The sequence below is a fragment of the Rhodnius prolixus genome, unplaced genomic scaffold (assembly GCF_049639745.1).
Source record: "Rhodnius prolixus isolate KJV_2025 unplaced genomic scaffold, Rpr scaffold_3, whole genome shotgun sequence".
Classification (NCBI taxonomy): domain Eukaryota; kingdom Metazoa; phylum Arthropoda; class Insecta; order Hemiptera; family Reduviidae; genus Rhodnius; species Rhodnius prolixus.
The window spans coordinates 30,752,410-30,770,563 of NW_027411603.1; the positions used below are offsets into that span (position 1 = coordinate 30,752,410).

Here is an 18,154-nt window from a genome sequence, read left to right on the forward strand (position 1 = left end):
TCTCCTAATGGACCTTTAATTAATAATAAATTTAATTAGTAATATTGTGTAATAAATCCTTATTTATATAATAATGTATTTAAATACTTTAACAAATAATACAGTATAATAATTAGAAACCTTAATATACAAAACAATAAACCAAACAAACTATAAAACTAAAAAGTTACAATAATGATAAATAATTTTCCATTATAGCTACATAAATAGATACATTAAAATAATAGTTTATTACGAAAATAGAAAATTAAATGGTGTAATAATAATGTAAAATATTATAATACTAATACTAATTAGTTTAAGGCGAATCCAGCTGCTGGCTCTTAGATTTCCTCTTTCTAGGAGCTTCTTACAGCTCACTGTCTGGTGATGGACAGTGTTGTCTGTAACGAGAGAACACTGTCCGGAGACCGACAGTGCACTGGAAAAAGCTCTGGGCGCCAATAACCTTAGATGTTGACGCGCCTTAAATCATAATTATAATAATGAGATTCTATAGATTTAATTCAGACATAAAGAACAAATCTACATCTTTTGGTCAATTGTTTTGAAATCTTAGACTGTTAAAATAGAGGATGGAACAAAATCATTTCTTTTTTAGATTTTTTTTATAGAGAATAGATATTGTTTTCTTGCAATCCCCGCATTAGAGAAAAGCAAGTTTTCATGTGAGAAAATTTGAGACCTGCTTACTATAAATGAGCAAAGAAACAAATAATAACCTTCGAGAATGACAAGAATTTAAATTGCATTACTTTGATAAATTGTCCATTGAGGGAGATCTATAAGATTTTTGTAAAAGGGATCAATTTAAGGAACTTGTTTTAAATTTCCTTTATGGATGCAGCAGCGAGGAGATCAGACTAAGTGCATCAGACTAAAGTAGCCATTTCTAAGTGCTAGCTTATCAAACTACGGTATCTTAAGGAGATAATACTGGCGAAATTTGAAGTATTTCTAATCCAAACATTCTATAGACTTTACCGGTGGTATAATCAAGGTGTTCACCGAAGGAGAACGAAGAAAGAAAGATTACTACTAGTTCTTTAACAGGAAGAATCTTGGAATTACAGAGCCTTCAGATTGTATGAATAAGATGTGCTATTTTGAGATTCAGATAAAGTTATCACTTTTAAATTTTAACTATTATTAAAGGCGAGCATTTTAATTGGGCTCTTTTCTTACAAATAATTGTTCTACAGTTAGGTTAGGTACTGGTCACTCTTTTAACCAGTTAAGCGTGTTTGACGTGTATACACATCAAACCAAATTTCTGTTACGGTGCGTTCGACGTGTATACTCGTTGGGAAAAATATAAAATTGCCATTAACTATGAAAACTCGAAATTTTAATAAAATACAATAAGAATATTATTTAATGGCATGTTCCCTTTATCTTACCAATAGAACTGCGTTGGGAGTCAGCCAATGATAAGTGGTTGGTACATGTTTGGTCTCCGCATTAGAGATTGGGAATTACGCAGCTCTCAACCTTTGTGCAATGCCGTTTTTACCTTTTAGATAGAGATTCAGACCTCAGTACGAGCATGATTTCATGTTGCACAGAATTCAAAGCTCTTTTCTTCCTTGTAAAAGCTCTTGCTTCCCTAGTTAACTAGCGCAATGCATACGTGAAGCGGTACAAGATTTTGAATGAGCACAGAATGCTCTGGTAATCTCAAGCCCATGAAATTGCAAAAAAAAAGTGCTTGCAGTGACTATTATGACGTTGTAAACTTTTGGTTGTTTTTTGCCCTGCGTTCGACGTGTATACATGTCCATAGTCTGATTTTAATTCCACGTACTGTTTTTTTTTTTTTTTTTTTTTTAACTAAATTCCACGCTTAACTGATTGAGTCTGTCCTGCTGGCTTTATCAATTACATCCTCGTTTTTCTTTGTTTTACGTTGAATGGACGCTCAAGTTGAAGACTAAAATTTGTGGCCCACTTTTAACATGAAACCCACAAAAGGTTTCCGGTTAGAAGTTCATTCCAATTTTAATAGATAATTACCTTCAATCCCTCAATCTCCTATACGCCAAGAGATCCAAAAGGGTCTAACCATTCTTCTCTGGAAGATGATCCAGACGAGTCTTGCATTCTGCTACCAGCTTAGAGTCCCAGCTGGATTAATTGCCTCGAAAGCCGTCTAACTATCTACGGAAGATACTTTATCTTCTTCCAGTTAAGTTGGATCCCCTCTATCGCTTCCCAGCTTTCTAGTTTCAATCTTTAATGCTGCTCAATCTTTCTTGCATCCAGATATCTGCTTCTGAATATCCCATGAAACTCCTGTCTAGAACCAACATGTATATGTGTGAACTACATTTACAGAGATAATACTATTCATAAATCTTTTTTAAGAAAATGTTCTTTTTTTTCTTTTAGGACAGGGGTCGGCAACCCGCGGCTCTTCTATCCAAATTGTGTGGCCCTTCAGCCTGCCCAAAATAAATTGTATATTTCAATTTTATTGAAACAAATGAAAATTCCATTTATTAAAGATATTTTTTCAAAAATAATTTTAAATGTGATAGGTTCGAAATTGAATGGAATTAATTATACAATATCAAAATAAAGTACATACTTTATTTGTATTGTAAGACTGCCTCTTTTCATTCGATACGTTATTATTTATTTGTTAATTTACTTTGCAATATGTGAAAATAAATATATAAAACATTTAAATGTTATTGAATATCATATAATAATAATCTGCGAATACAAATGATCTACAGAGTTGTTTACATCTATCATCCTTACGGCTCTTGGTAAGATTTATTAAAATTATTTAAGGAGAAATGGCTCTCTACTTAAAATAGGTTGCCGACTCCTGTTTTATGGCAGTTCTGATGAAAGGGTTGGTGCACGCGCATTCCTGTAAGGTTACATTTCAATGTAATTTACGGTTACAAAAACTGTATGAAGTTTGTGAAAATTACATTTGACGTAAATGTTCGGAATTTGAAGAGAATTGTGAGCTAAGAGAAAGATTTTTTTAATTAAAACAAAAAAGGTACCCAACGATTGCGTAAGACAAGAAATGCGAAGCAGAAAGGGATGGGTTGAAGTAATAGAAGTTAAGGAAGAAACACGGTTGAAGCTGTCGGAGCAACTCGAGTTGAAAGTCCTGAGTTAAGAAGAGGAGGCGCCTTTGAGGACGGTACATCCACTTTTTTAGTGTCTGCCCTCTGTTACACAGTTGCTCCGCTAAGTTCGTCTTCCACATGCTCCATGGTACCTAACCAATCTTCTACCCCTACTCCAGTTCAGTGTCTCTCCCTACTCTTCTCGGACACACTAAGTGGGATCCTCTGTACGTTTCTCTTACCACTTCCCTGACCATCGTTTCTACTCCCATTCCAATCTATATACACTTCCTTCCCGCATTAATTGGACTTAATTATCCAGGTAATTACCATTAAATTCATGCGCCTTTCTTTGTTTTACCACTTTCAAGTATACCTTGTCGAAAGATAATGCGTGGAGCTTCTTAAATGTTTTCAGTTCACTCAATTTGATACAAGTGCTTTTTAAAATGGACATCCGTTTGTATTGGGAAGTTTTTTTTATTTTAAGCATGACGAGTTCATTAAACTTAGTGAGAAATTCTAACTCAAAAAAAGTAACCAATTTTCTTTACAATTTAAGCGGTAAACTTTATCTGGTTTCACGAATAACTGTATAATAATAGTTTGTTGGTAGCAGTTTTTCCCAAATCACAGATTGGTTCGTGATTGCCGCAAAGATAGATGTACTCCTCCTTCGAGTTTCAAACTGATTTCCGACGGACCAGATATGCAAATAAACAAAGCTCGTTCAGACGCGTGCTTTATATCGCAACAACTGCTTAGTGAACGGAAGCGTATATCAAACATACTTCGACATAAATTCCTTTTATTAACCATTAAATAAAATGCAACGCCTACACCCGGCGGAATCGATCTCATCACCACATAGTACATATTAGCTTTGCAGGCGTCGCTTTTAATCGCTTGGCTACCAACAAGCTTTGTAAGAGGCCATAAATTTGGCTGCCCACCCATAATAATAGGCCATTACCCTAGTAGCACCTGTAATCTATTTTTAATTTCAGAAAACTGGTCAATTTTTTTTTTGCGTTTATTTGTGCTATAATCACAACGTTAGCGCTATAAGTAAAAGTGATAACCGAGTAACAAATGATATGTAACGAGTGGAGAAGTTACCCAGTGGTAACACTCCCAAATATTACACGTTTAGTCACTCTCTTCACTTGAGAGGAGATCACGAGACCACTGTCTTTTAAGACGTCTTGTCGGGTTATCAGGAAGAGTTTTTGAAGAAAGATTTTGAGCTAGAGGATTTATATGAGATTGCAGGCTGAAGTGGAGTTTTCTGTATCTAGTTTTAGCAACTTCGGTGATAAGAGGAATGTTAAGGTCAGTGTGTATAGTCAGGCTGGAGACATAAAATGGAGCGTTTATAATAGTTCGAAGTATTTTAGATTGAAGAGATTGAATCCTTTGGTTGAACCCCACAACTCTATTCCATACGCCCAGATGGGTTTCAAAATAGAAGTATAAATCAATCTTTTGTTGTCCAGAGAGAGTTTTGATCTATCGTCTAAGAGTCTTTTAAGTAGTCGATAACGTCTGTTTAGTTCTGTTCTTTTAAGTCTTGTGTGAGGGTAGTCAAATTTAAAAAAATATGGATTTATTCCTATAATTACTTTTTCACAATTAAATAGTTTAATGTGTTTTCTGAGACTGTGATGGTCAGAATGTTTAAATTTAACTATATAATCTAATATGTAGATTGAATCGCGGTTTCATGTGAACATCTAAATTTTTCAGAAGTAAAAAAATGAAATGTTCCTTCAATATTACTGTTCTTCGTTCAAATTATAGCCTATTAATGTAAAATTGCTTGGCGTGTGGATCGTATCCACAGGAAAAGTGGATCGTGGATTGTCTTTTTGCAGAAGAATCCTACCTAATATCTTTGCAAAGTCTTTTTTTTTCCTGAACTATGCGGCAATAATTTCTGTGTGTTTAAATCTATGTTTTCAATAAAGTGGTATAATTCTCGGTATAAATATGTCGAAATGAGGTCTTGGTGTTCGCCTACATCCTAACACTATAGTATACTATAGGACCAGAAGAACAACAGGAGGCTTTGACTCATCCTACGAGTGTAAAACCGTCCATTATCATATGGAACCTTTTGAAGTATGATCTTATACGACCATTTCCACCAAAATGTTTGGGTTTACTTGAAACTCTACTTCAAATAGGCTGACAGTCTGTATCTGTCTATAACTTCTTCGTGTGGGACCCAATCTTGGCACTATGACCCCATTTCAGCAGAGCTTCTTCCAGGAGTTGGTAGTATGACCTCTCACTACCCTCATCCAAGAAAACTTCCATTGCCAGTCGATTCTAACATCTTCATTTCCTAACTATTCCTACGTGGCCCATCACCAATGAGATAGAAAAACGTGACCACCTTTTCTTCCGAAATTGCATGCATTATCCTTCTTAAGGACTCCACCAGTGGACAATGATTATTATGATTCTTTTTAAGCGCCAAAAGGTTCACCATACTATCACTCTTGATGTTTATCTTTTGCATACTTTGCCTACACTACTGGGTATGTATAGGTGAGAGAGTGTCGGTTTGTCTATCTGTGGAGGACAACATAACTCACATAAATCTAGGAAGGAATTGTCACAGAAATTGAGAATTACACTCTTTTTTTACAGATAACACTTTCCACTACTGGACAGTGAGCTGTATGAAGCTCCTAGGAAGAGAAAATTTAAAGACCAGCAGTTGGATTCGAACCCGGGCCCTCCGCGTGGGAATCTAATACGCTAACCGCATAGCTAATCTCTTCCCTGCAAAAAAGCACTCTAACCACATAAAATATTTAACTAACACATATTATTACTCTCAAAGAGATTCTCTTGCAACAAAACCAATTAAGGAGCATTTAAGGACACTTGCCAATATAAGAGTGACAATTGAGCACATTGTCTGCGAAAGAGGTAACTGTAAAGGTAAACACCAGTTTCTTGTTCTTACTAACCATCTAACAGATACAATAGTCAAGAAATTTTTTGGCACACAATGGGAAGCTAATCTGTGATGCGCAATTTTAATTATTTTCAAACCACTTTGTTTAACTGTTTAATAATTAAAAAATTGTATACAATCTTTTCCTTAAAAATTATTGATAATTCAAGAAGCTGTTTTTATTCATAATTGCTTTACAACCTTTGTAAAACTCTTCTACTTATTTTGTCATTTTTTTTTTTTATTTTAATGATTTAAAGGCGCGACAACATCTGAGGTTGTTGGCGCCCAGAGCTTTTTATAGTGCACTGCCGGCTCTGGACAGTGTTTTCTGTTTACCGATAACACTGTGACCATCACCGGACAGTGAGCTGTAAGAAGTTCCTAGGAAGAGAAAATCTAAAGAGCCAGCTGCTGGATTCGAACCCGGGATCTCCGCGTGGGAATCCAATACCGTACAGCTAATCCCTTTCCTTTTGTTATTTATGAATTATTTGTTTATTTGTAATAAGGTTTACTAATTTAATTTGATTTATACTTTTATTTTTAATGAAATCGATTAAATTAGTTTCATTTTTAATGAGATTTATATTTAAAATTTCTGAAAAGACTTGAACTCAACCGACGAAACAAATTACTACTGCGACTAATTGGCAGACAATCTAAGCTGCCATTAATATACAACAGCGTACTTAAACCGATCTGGACTTACGGACTCGAACTGTGGGGTTCAGCCAAACTTTCTAATTCACAAAAGATCCAGTCCTTCCAATCCAAAATACTCTGTCAGATTACGAATTCTCCATTTTATATCTCTAACTCCACCCTCCATAACAACCTCAAGATCTCATACGTAACTGACGAATCTAAATCTAAATAAAGAAAATTCTTTGACTCTCTTCCATTCTTTACAAATCCTATTGTTCAAAATCTTGCCTCTAAAACGATTCCAGATCGTCCTCCACGACGATTGAAACGCTGTTGGCCTCGTGACCAGCTTCAATAGTACAGGAAACTCCAGCGGGAGTGTTGCCGCAGTGGGCAGCTTCTCTCCTCAATCTGATCCAGTCATGAAGTGTTCTTTTATCGTATTCACTTATTACATTTTATTCTTTGTAGATTGTGAATAGCAAATAAATTAAAATATCTATTTCTTTGGCAGTAAGGGCAATTGACAGGAAAGTGCATGTCTATGCATCTCTAATGATCTGTAATATTAATGAGGAGTAAGATTTATAATAAAATAGTACTTTTCTTCTTATTTAATCAAAAAACCGTTAATATATTATCATTTTGACGTTTATAATAAGAATCATGTTTTCATTCATAACTTGTAAAATATCGCTCACAGAAAAAAACCGTTCAAGTAAATTTTTCTTTAAAAAAATAGAGGAATCTATTTCTGAAATAAAAACCGCACCTTCCCATTTGAAAAAATGAAGTTGGTGCCTGTATCTCGCTTCTTGAAGCACCGAACAAAATTTGCAAAGTAAATTTGGATTTCTAACAAAAAACTAAGGGAACACGTATTTTCTAGTTCTTTTCTAGCTATCTTAGTTTCAGAGAAAAAGTCGTTATCCATGTAGCTTTGGACACCCTGTATTTAAAATTAGTTCAATTTTTCTTTATGTTTTTTTTCTTATTTTAATTAGTAAATTAGTCGGAAAACATAAAAAAAATTTAATAAATATGATTGATCTAAATTCTGATCTACTTCTGTTTTTGCAAAAGGTGTTTATATGAAACGTTGCGTAAGCTGCCTAATTCGGAAAGATGATTCACAAAGTAAACTAGACTTTTTCACTTTCCATCCAGATTCACATAATGATTTAAGCTTAAAATATAAATGGTTTTCTAAAATTTCCAATTCATTATTTATTTTTAATTTTTATTTAATTTTATTTCTTTTTTTTTTTTTTTTTGAGAGAGAGAGAGAGAGGAGAAAATATGCAGTTATAATCGTTGTTTTATTGCCATTTGCATTATAATTCATCTCTTCTTGTGGCCACCTCGATCATGGAGGCATTGCACCCACCACGACTCTTAAATGGCCGAACCTGCATTTTTGAACACGCTATATCAACGATTAATTCAAAAACTTTTATCACAACTGATGTATGAATGATGGGAACATAACCAACAGTAAACAATCAACTTTAAGATATAATTTGATGATTCATCTGTTTATAAAACTAGATTGTATCTTTATATCTCTGTTTTCAAGTGTACAGTAATCATTGTCTAGTCAGCTGAGAGGAACAGCATAGAAGTTTCTGTATTTAAAATGAGCACAAAATAAAATATTTTCGGAGGAGAGATGGAGTCATGAGACTTGAGCCTGCAACATCCTCCGGCTATTATAATTTAGGCAAAATGGGCAAGCACTAATTCAAGGTTAGTATACAATGTAAGAAACTGGTATAACAAACTCTTTGAAAGTCTGGCCAAAGGATTGGGGGTCCTTATCCCCACTCTTTACTCCAAAACTTGGGAAGGTTATTGCACAGTGGGCCGTGTCTCATAATTGAGCGAGGAGTCAAGGTGGAGGCGAACCAACTACCTTACCCCAGACAGAGCTGAATTTTTTTTATTCCTATTTTATTTTTGTTTTTGTTTTGTATCTTCCTCTTCTTCATCTCTTCTCGTTGTGCTGACTTTCGCCTTTGTACCACCTTATTCATGGATACATCTTCTTATTTTTTATTTAAAATTCCTTCTCATTTCGCTAACTGGGATGCTGAACAACAAAAGAGAATTCTACTGTCTTGTAATGAAAATAAAATACTATTCAAAAAGTATTTCGAAAGGTGTATATTTTTAGGTAGAAGCGTATCCAAAAATTTTTTCGTTAGGGGATTTTGTTTCAGTCCATAATTCTTCATTTCGAAACTACCTGTTATGTAGTATACGAGGTGTGGCTATTAAATAACGAGACTATTGCTGTAAAATATTTTATTTTAAATTTATACATATTTAGACCTTCAATATACACCACTTCCCTATCCCTAAAACGCTCCATGCGAATTTACCATTGTTCGAAACAGTACTAGAAGTCTTTTTCTGTCAGCTCCTGCATGACGCGTGCCGCTTTTTCTTTCAAACAGCTTCAACGGACTGAAATCGTGTTCCTTTTAATGCAGATTTGACTTTGGGAAACAGATAAACGTTACATGGGGCCAGGTCAGGCGAATAAGGCGGATGGCCTAAAACCATGGGATGTTGTACTTGGCTAGAAACGACTTGACAGACAATGCAGTTTGAGCCGGCGCGTTGTCTTGATGGAGAACCTATGACTTGTTCTTTCACCAATCGGGTCGATTTTTCCTTACTCTTTCACGGAGTTGAGCAAGCACCTCACGGTAGTAATGTTGATTAATTAAAATCGATTTTTTCATCCGTTTTGGGTGTGGTAGGGCGACCGGGGCAGTCATCATCTCTGTCATCTTCTCGGCCATCTTGGAAACGCTTGAACCTCTCAAAAACTCGCACACGTGATAAACATTCATTGCCATAAACTTCTTTTAATAAAAGATAAGTTTCAGTAGAGGTTTTACCCAGTTTCATGTGAAATTTCACGACAATTCGTTGCTCAACTACATGTGTAGTATCATGTTTTCGGCAAAACGAAACTAACACCTCTTACCCAAACGAAGGTTCGGTCAGATAGATTTCTCTACAAACACGTGAGACGCTGCAATCGAAAGAGAAGGCTTTACGTGGCACAGCTGTCGGTTGCTAGGATTTAGCGCATGCATAGTTTTTCTGTAGCAGCATCTGTCTCGTTATTTAATAGCCACACCTCGTACAATATAATCACTTCGTTAAAACATTATTTCTAAGAATATGTGCACAAATAAATATAATAAGCAATTCCATGTCTAAAGTATTTATTTTTTTATGTCAGTATGGTAGTCACTTGCACTAATCTAATCGCAATTATATAGCAGATGTACATAGTATGTCGTCTAGAACGTAATTTAGCGGGACGTCTCCATGTACTCTTAATAAATACTTAAAAACAGAGCACTTAACGGATTTCATTGCAAAACGCCGAATGCTAATAGATTTTGATATCTCAGTGCTAGCAATTTTTGTTTTCGAGATTGCCCATTCAAAAAACTTATGAGATTTCAAATATTATTATACTGATTCAGATTATTATTCTGATTATTATACTTCTATTTCTGCCAGTTAAATAGAATCGACCATTGATGCTTCTTCTTGCAGTAATAAAGACTCGTTCAGCTTGCATTAAACCAGTAAAAGCTGAACATTGCAATTCCTTTTCGTTTTTCTTCAAGAATTAAATACGTATTAGTTGTTTTCCCTTCTCCTTAAACAAAGAATTTGGTTCTTCACAAATTTAATTGATGGATTTACACCATCAGTAACAATTAAAAGAGCCATTGTAATGGAAAGTGTTGCGGTTGGAGATTTGTTTCCAAGGCTTCGCGCGAGTACGCTAAATCTTCTCAGGGATATCTCAGAAGTAGAGATCAAACTAATTATGAATGACTGCCAAGCAGCCACTGAAGGCCAAGATCGCTGCACAACCGGATATTTTATTAGGAAATGTTGATCAACACACTAAACGCTTATTTTTGTTTGCTATTCGCTAGATGGTTCAATTCAAAGATTAGCCGGATGTAATCTTTTTATGGCTTAATTATTTTGGCCAAAAATAATTAAGCAGTCCAAGGAAATAAAAACTCAAACCAGGTTTGAAATGAACAAATCTTTCCTTTGGTAAAGAACAGTAGCATGCCCAAGGGTAATTAAATAAATAATTATGAAATTCCCACTCCGACTCTTAACGCACTCTGAAAGACTCTTTAACCAAGTATTGATCATCACAGAGTAAAATCTTTTTAAACAAAAACTTATAGTTTAAAAAATTACATATAAGGATTGATTAAACGGAAAGGTACATATATCAGCAAAGTACCCAACATTTCATTCATACTTCAGTTGGTAATTTCAGTTACATAGAAACGTTCGAAAAAGCGTCTGTTTGACATTTTATTACAATTGGTATCATTTAAGTAATTTTACTGCTTTAAATTTGCATTAATACTGTTTAGAATTTAGTAGATGTCACAGACTCTTATGCTGGCCATTTTCATCTACAAAATATTTGTTCAGTTAAGTGTAACACCCATTTAACTTACATTGACTGTAAATACGAGGGTCGTTTGAAAAGTCCTTGCAAAAATAAAAACTACTTAATTTTTTGGGGTAAACCTTTTTTATTTTTCAACATAGTCTCCTTTTAGGCTTATACACTTCGTCCAACGCTGCTCTAGTTTGTTGATCCCTTCCGAATAATAGGATTTGTCCAAGTCTGAAAAATAGCCATTCGTTTCTGCAATCACCTCCTCGTTTGAATAAAATCTTTTTCCCGCCAGCCATTTCTTCATATTGGGGAACAAATAGTAGTCCGAGGGAGCCAAGTCTGGAGAATAGGGGGGATGTGAAACGAGTTGGAACCCTATTTTCATTAATTTTGCGACCACAACTGCTGAGGTGTGAGCTGGTGCGTTGTCGTGATGGAAAAGGACTTTTTTGTGGGCCAATCGTGGGCGTTTTTCTTGCAGCTCGGTTTTCAAACGGTCCAATAACGATGAATAATATGCAACTGTAATAGTTTTACCCTTTTCCAGATAGTCGATGAGGATTATTCCTTGCGAATCCCAAAAGACAGTCGCCATAATCTTTCCGGCCGAAGGAACGGTCTTCGCCTTTTTTGGCGCAGATTCCCCCTTGGTAACCCATTGTTTAGATTGTTCTTTGGGCTCAGGAGTGTAGTGATGTATCCATGTTTCATCCACAGTGACGAAACGACGCTTAAAGTCCTGCGGATTCTTCTGGAACAGCTGCAAACCGTCCTTGCAACACTTCACACGATTTCGTTTTTGGTCAAACGTGAGCAATCGCGGCACCCATCTTGCGGATAGCTTTATCATGTCCAAATGTTGATGCAAAATATTATGTACCCGTTCATTCGAGATGCCCACAGCACTAGCAATCTCACGCATCTTCACTCTTCTGTCATCCATCACCATATCATGGATTTTATCAATGATTTCTGGAGTAGTAACCTCAACAGGGCGTCCAGAACGTTCAGCGTCACTTGTGCCCATATGGCCACTCCGAAAATTTTGAAACCACTTATAAACTGTTCTAATCGAAGGTGCAGAGTCACCATAATGTTTATCAAGCTTCTCTTTAGTCTCCTGAGGCGTTTTGCCTTTCATAAAGTAGTGTTTAATCAACACACGAAATTCTTTTTCGTCCATTTTTTGAAAATCACTCGACTTCCTCGATTCAAACGAATGCCAAACACATAGAAGTAGACCGATCTGGCTGAAACTTGGTGTGTGTTCTTCCTAGAGATGCTACTAACTAAACATAACCTCGATACGCGCCAGTGGTGCTATCTCTCTGACTTTGCACGGACTTTTCAAACGACCCTCGTAGAAGTTATTAAACTACTTCTGCACTCGTTTTTTTTTAAAATAATAATAATAATAAATTAATTATTTTTAAAAAATGCAAAGACCAAAATGCATTTTTTTTTTTGGAGATCTGATTTAAGTGCAAGTTTAGTGCAGCAGTAGGAAGTAAAAATGACTTTACGTTTCAGAATGACTGAAATTACGAGCTGAAGTGTTGATGAAATGATAGGTACTAGCTGATTTGTGTACCTTTTGACGTTTAATCAACCCCTAATACTTAACTATTTAAACTGTAAGTTTTTGTCAAGGAGATTATTGACCTTTTGGGTAAATTTTTATTTTTATTTTTTAGTTCTATGAATTGTCCCCATCATCCTGCCAAATTTTATCAAAATCAGGATAAGATTTACACAGTTATTGTTCAAGAGCGAAGGGGGCCTTCCAGAAATGGGGGATAACTTCTCTTCTGTTGCATGTACTGCTTTGTGATACCCCCAAAAGGCAAATCTACATTAAATCCCGAATCGAATGACACCTCATTCATGAAAATTGGTTCACGCGTTTAGGCGCTACGTTGTTTACAAAAAAGGTAAGAAGAACAATTTTGGAAAAAGCTGTTTTTCCTGATTTTTGACAACTTTTTTCTTTAAATTTAATTAATCTAAGATGTTTTTAAACGAGGATTTGCCCTATATTATATATAAAAAAAAAAGGAAATTTTATCTTTTATACAAATAGAGAGAAAAAATTGTCAAATTTGGGTGTTTTAGAACGTTACTCTTTCTTGTGCAGTTTATGACGATCAACCCTAACACAGCTGTCCTAGCCGGACAGTTTTAATAACGACATCCGACAAATAAAACATCTAGATTTTTTACATACATAGGTTTCTTTACTTTATACATTTTATTTTTTTTAATTATCTTATATCATACTTTTATTATTTTTTATACTTAAGATGGAAGATTTGCGAGGAATCGGTCAAATAAAACAACTCGTCTCTTTGCCAACGTTTCGACAAATATATTGTCCTCTTCAGGGCCTGGATATTACAAATACAAAACAATTTACAGAGTCAGTAACATAGAAAAAACAATAAAAATCAGTAATTTAAAAATAAACAGTAAAATACAATAAATTCTTTATAATTATTGAAACTTACGTGGATATGCGGGTTAGTTGAGTTACAGAAACTAAGAGCCAGAAATGGAGGAGCAGGTATATATATACAGATATAGCGGGACTTACACGGGAATTTTGGTAATTACAATTGAACAGATACAATTTATAATAATTGATTTTCACTAAACAATTCGAAAAAAGGTTTCGTCAATTTCAAAGGACAATTTCATGCGATTATATTTCAAGGTAAAGGCAAACATTTAATATTTTTTAAGTTAAAGGTAAAATTAAACATCAGTTTAATATTAATATACGTACATTTTATCATAATTATAACAAAAAAATATTATGAATGAACTGGCCAGCCTAAGGGTCTGTAACATCTAATAAATTCTAAAAAATATGAAGGAAAAGTTAGTGCATTAAAATGACTTAAATGATATGAATGAAGTATTAAAGAAATGATGGGTACTTACTGATTTGTATTCCTTTTGGCGTTTAATCAACCCTTACACTTAACTTTTTAAACTGTATTTTTGTTAAGGAGATTATTGATATACAGTAAAAGCTCTTTATTCGCGGGGTATATGTTCCATAAATATGCCGCGAATACAGAAACCGTGAATACGGAATGGTAATTTATATGGGATTATAGGGGATACGTTCCTAGCTGACAAGATAAAAAAAAACTAATATATAAAAAAATCAATTTAATTGAAGTTTTTGAACTTTTTGATTAATTATCTTAAGGCTTAGGCAATGGTTTGAAGAATTTTGTAATTTTCTCTTGCTTGGCAGTTTTTAAAAGCTTTTGTTTGCAGTCAAAGTTTGAACTTGCCACTACAACTACCATCAGGTTCTTTAAAATGAGCGTAAAGATACTTTGCCTTCTCCCGGACCATTGGACCACTCAGGGGCACCCTTTTTTGGATGCGGTCTTCCATCCATAATGATAACGCCACTTCCATTTTATCTATTGCTGGATCACAAACAATTGCTTTCATTCTGTGCGTTTACATTCTCAAAAACACCGATCGCGGCGAAGGCGGCTTATGTCAAAGTCCTCGGCGATATCATTTAACAACATACTTTAGGCAAAGTTGTAATAAGATCTATTTTACTTTTTTTATTAGTCCATTTGACGGCACTTACAAAGGATATTGGGTTGGATACCTATTGGAATCCTTTTATTATCATAGTGTACTTCCGCGAATATCCGGGAATATAGGAATTGGGTCGCATTTTTTTAATCCGCGAATAGTGGAAACGCGAATGAAGGAAGCGCGAATAAGGAGCTTTTACTGTATTTATTAGTGTGCCGGGACCCGGGAAGGATGCACGATGCGCGTGAGGTTACGTTTAGGTTGTATTAGTAGCAGAGCGTTCAGAGAAATAAAGCGCTCCCTTTGGTAGCGATCTGGTAGCGCTCTTGTCTGCTGAATGCACCCAAAGGCGCCGCGGTGCCGTCATAAGGGCGCCGCGAAATATTCAATTAAACAATTCGGCAATTTTCTTGGAATTTCCACTTCTCGAATTTTATATTCAATTTTATTCCGTGATTTGAGAAGTTGTGTAGTGAACATCAAGCCCATCCATCCCATTAATTTTTTTTTTTTTTTTTTTGGCGCATCAACAGCTGAGGTCATTAGCGCCCGGAGCTTTTTCCAGTGCACTGCCGGCCTCCGGACAGTGTTATCTCGTTACAGACAACACTGTCCATCACCGGACAGTGAGCTGTAAGAAGCTCCTAGGAAGAGAAAATCTAAGGGTCAGCAGCTGGATTCGAACCCGGGACCTCCGCGTGGGAGTCCAGTACGCTAACCGCATAGCTAATCCCTTCCCTCCATCCCATTAATTATTTTTAATAATGTTAATCATCAATGGACGTTCAATAAATTGTTTGTGAATTTAAAATTCGTGTTTAATTTATTGTTTCAACTAACCTAACCTAATGGTGGTTGTCCCGTCTCGATATGGATATTACCGAAACAGGTGAAATTAGATATTTTATATTATCTCAAGGAAAATAGTATCTGTTTTTAATTTTTCGCTGGTAAATGGGTAATCGCTTTTGAAAAGGAAAGTTTTCCAATTTTTCAAGAAAGTCAAAAATTTATAAAAAAAAATCTTATGTATTAAGGGCGCCGCGGAAAAAAATCCGATTATTTAAGGAACCGCAAACCGAAAAAGATTGGGAACCTCTGATCTAGATGGTACATTCTTTGTGATTCGAAAATGTTATAAAATTCATAACTGATATAATTATGAACATATTTATTTAATTTAAAGAAAACAGTGGAATGCAAAATTATAAACATTTCTATGTGCATCATGTTAACAATGGGCGCATTCAGCAGACAAGAGCGCTGCCAGATCGCTCTCAAAAGGAGCGCTTTATTTCTCTGAACGCTCTGCTACTAATATAACCTTAACATAACCTTTTTTCGAATTAATATTGGCGAGGAATCGGTCAAATAAAAAACAACTCGTCTTTTAAATTAAAAGGTGCTAGGCCATTTCAAAATCTGGTATTTATTAATAATATTTTAATTTTTTAACTTGTTATCAAAGAGAAAAAAGAGCACGCGATAGGTCATTTTTATGTATTTTTTCATCCCCTTTCTACCAAAAATATTGCCAAGGCAGTAAAGCTAATATTTCTCTTAATATCGGGAAATAAGTCGTTTTCCGAGTGATTTTTCTAAGAAAAATCAAATGTTAAGAGCTTTAGATGTTCTGAAGCATACACGGAATGACTAAAAAATAATTTTACATCTGTTACAAACAAGGTTTAATAATTATTTGATAATTTTGGGAGAGTTGCGTTTAATTACCAAAAAAATTGGAAAAATTTCAAATTGTTTTTATAAATACACGTACTTTGCTAGTAGCGATCACCGCTCCGTCGAAGTAGCATAGAAAATTTCCGCTCCATAAGATGGCGTCCGCTGCCACATGTTGTGAGAGCGATGCTAAAAGTGAGCCATTCAGCGGATAGTTCCGTAGCGCTCTTGTCTGCTGAATGCGCCCAATAAAAGTAATCATTACTTTTATTTCGTTATAAAAAAAAGTTTTTAAAGATATAAAGTTTAAAAAATTAAATAGTTTTAAAACTCTATTTACACAAACTTCACTATTCATATTTTTCAAGACGAGATTTGATTGTCAAATGAAGTTATTTAGTTTCTTTTTTTAAATAATTTAATACTGTTTACATTAATGGTTACTTTTATTGCGATGAGCTCACTTTTCTAAATGCTTGTTTATATTCTGAATTATTTTTGTGCTAAAGTTAAATTCAAATAATTTTCTTTTATTTTTGGGGGAAATACATTCTTTTTAAAATTCGTGTAAAGTTAAAAGTTAAGAATAATCTAAGCAAAATAATTTTCTAACTTTTACAACATAACTATTAAAATGAATAACTGATGGCCTTGTAGGGACTAATAAAAAGAGTTAGTAGTTTAGGTTGTTTATTAAAGTAGTTGCTGCAAATTTAATAAAGCGTTTATAAAATATTTTCTATTTCATCATTAATTTAGTTCAATTTGGAAATATGTAAAAATATTAAGAATCTTTGATTCTCAGGGACTTTTTACACACAGTGTAAACCATATTGAGGTAATACGAGTATTTGATAATATTGTGAATCATATCTCTTGTCACGCAGATAACATTACCTTACTTAATCTTATTTTATTATTGAGTATCGCTCATTTGAATATCTTAGTATTTATACGAGGGTCGTTTGAAAAGTCCGTGCAAAGTCAGAGAGATAGCACCATTGGCGCGTATCGAGGTTATGTTTAGTTAGTAGCATCTCTTGGAAGAACACACACCATGTTTCAGCCAGATCGGTCTATTTCTTTGTGTTTGGCATTCGTTTGAATCGAGGAAGTCGAGTGATTTTCAAAAAATGGACGAAAAAGAATTTCGTGTGTTGATTAAACACTACTTTATGAAAGGCAAAACGCCTCAGGAGACTAAAGAGAAGCTTGATAAACATTATGGTGACTCTGCACCTTCGATTAAAACAGTTTATAAGTGGTTTCAAAATTTTCGGAGTGGCCATATGGGCACAAGTGACGCTGAACGTTCTGGACGCCCTGTTGAGGTTACTACTCCAGAAATCATTGATAAAATCCATGATATGGTGATAGATGACAGAAGAGTGAAGGTGCGTGAGATTGCTAGTGCTGTGGGCATCTCGAATGAACGGGTACATAATATTTTGCATCAACATTTGGACATGACAAAGCTATCCGCAAGATGGGTGCCGCGATTACTCACGCTTGACCAAAAACGAAATCGTGTGAAGTGTTGCAAGGACGGTTTGCAGCTGTTCCAGAAGAATCCGCAGGACTTTAAGCGTCGTTTCGTCACTGTGGATGAAACATGGATACATCACTACACTCCTGAGACCAAAGAACAATCTAAAGAATGGGTTACCAAGGGGGAATCTGCGCCAAAAAAGGCGAAGACCGTTCCTTCGGCCGGAAAGATTATGGCGACTGTCTTTT

General features: G+C 35.0%; 1 long non-coding RNA gene across 1 annotated transcript in view; it reads right to left on the reverse strand.

Moving 5' to 3' along the window:
• Positions 1 to 1,490: 1,490 nt before the first annotated feature.
• LOC141453728 (uncharacterized) overlaps positions 1,491 to 18,154 on the reverse strand; it is a 34,374-nt gene continuing 17,710 nt past the window's right edge. Inside the window, exon 4 of the long non-coding RNA XR_012458147.1 lies at positions 1,491 to 2,296. This is a non-coding gene — a long non-coding RNA (uncharacterized lncRNA). The remainder of the gene's footprint in view (positions 2,297 to 18,154) is intronic.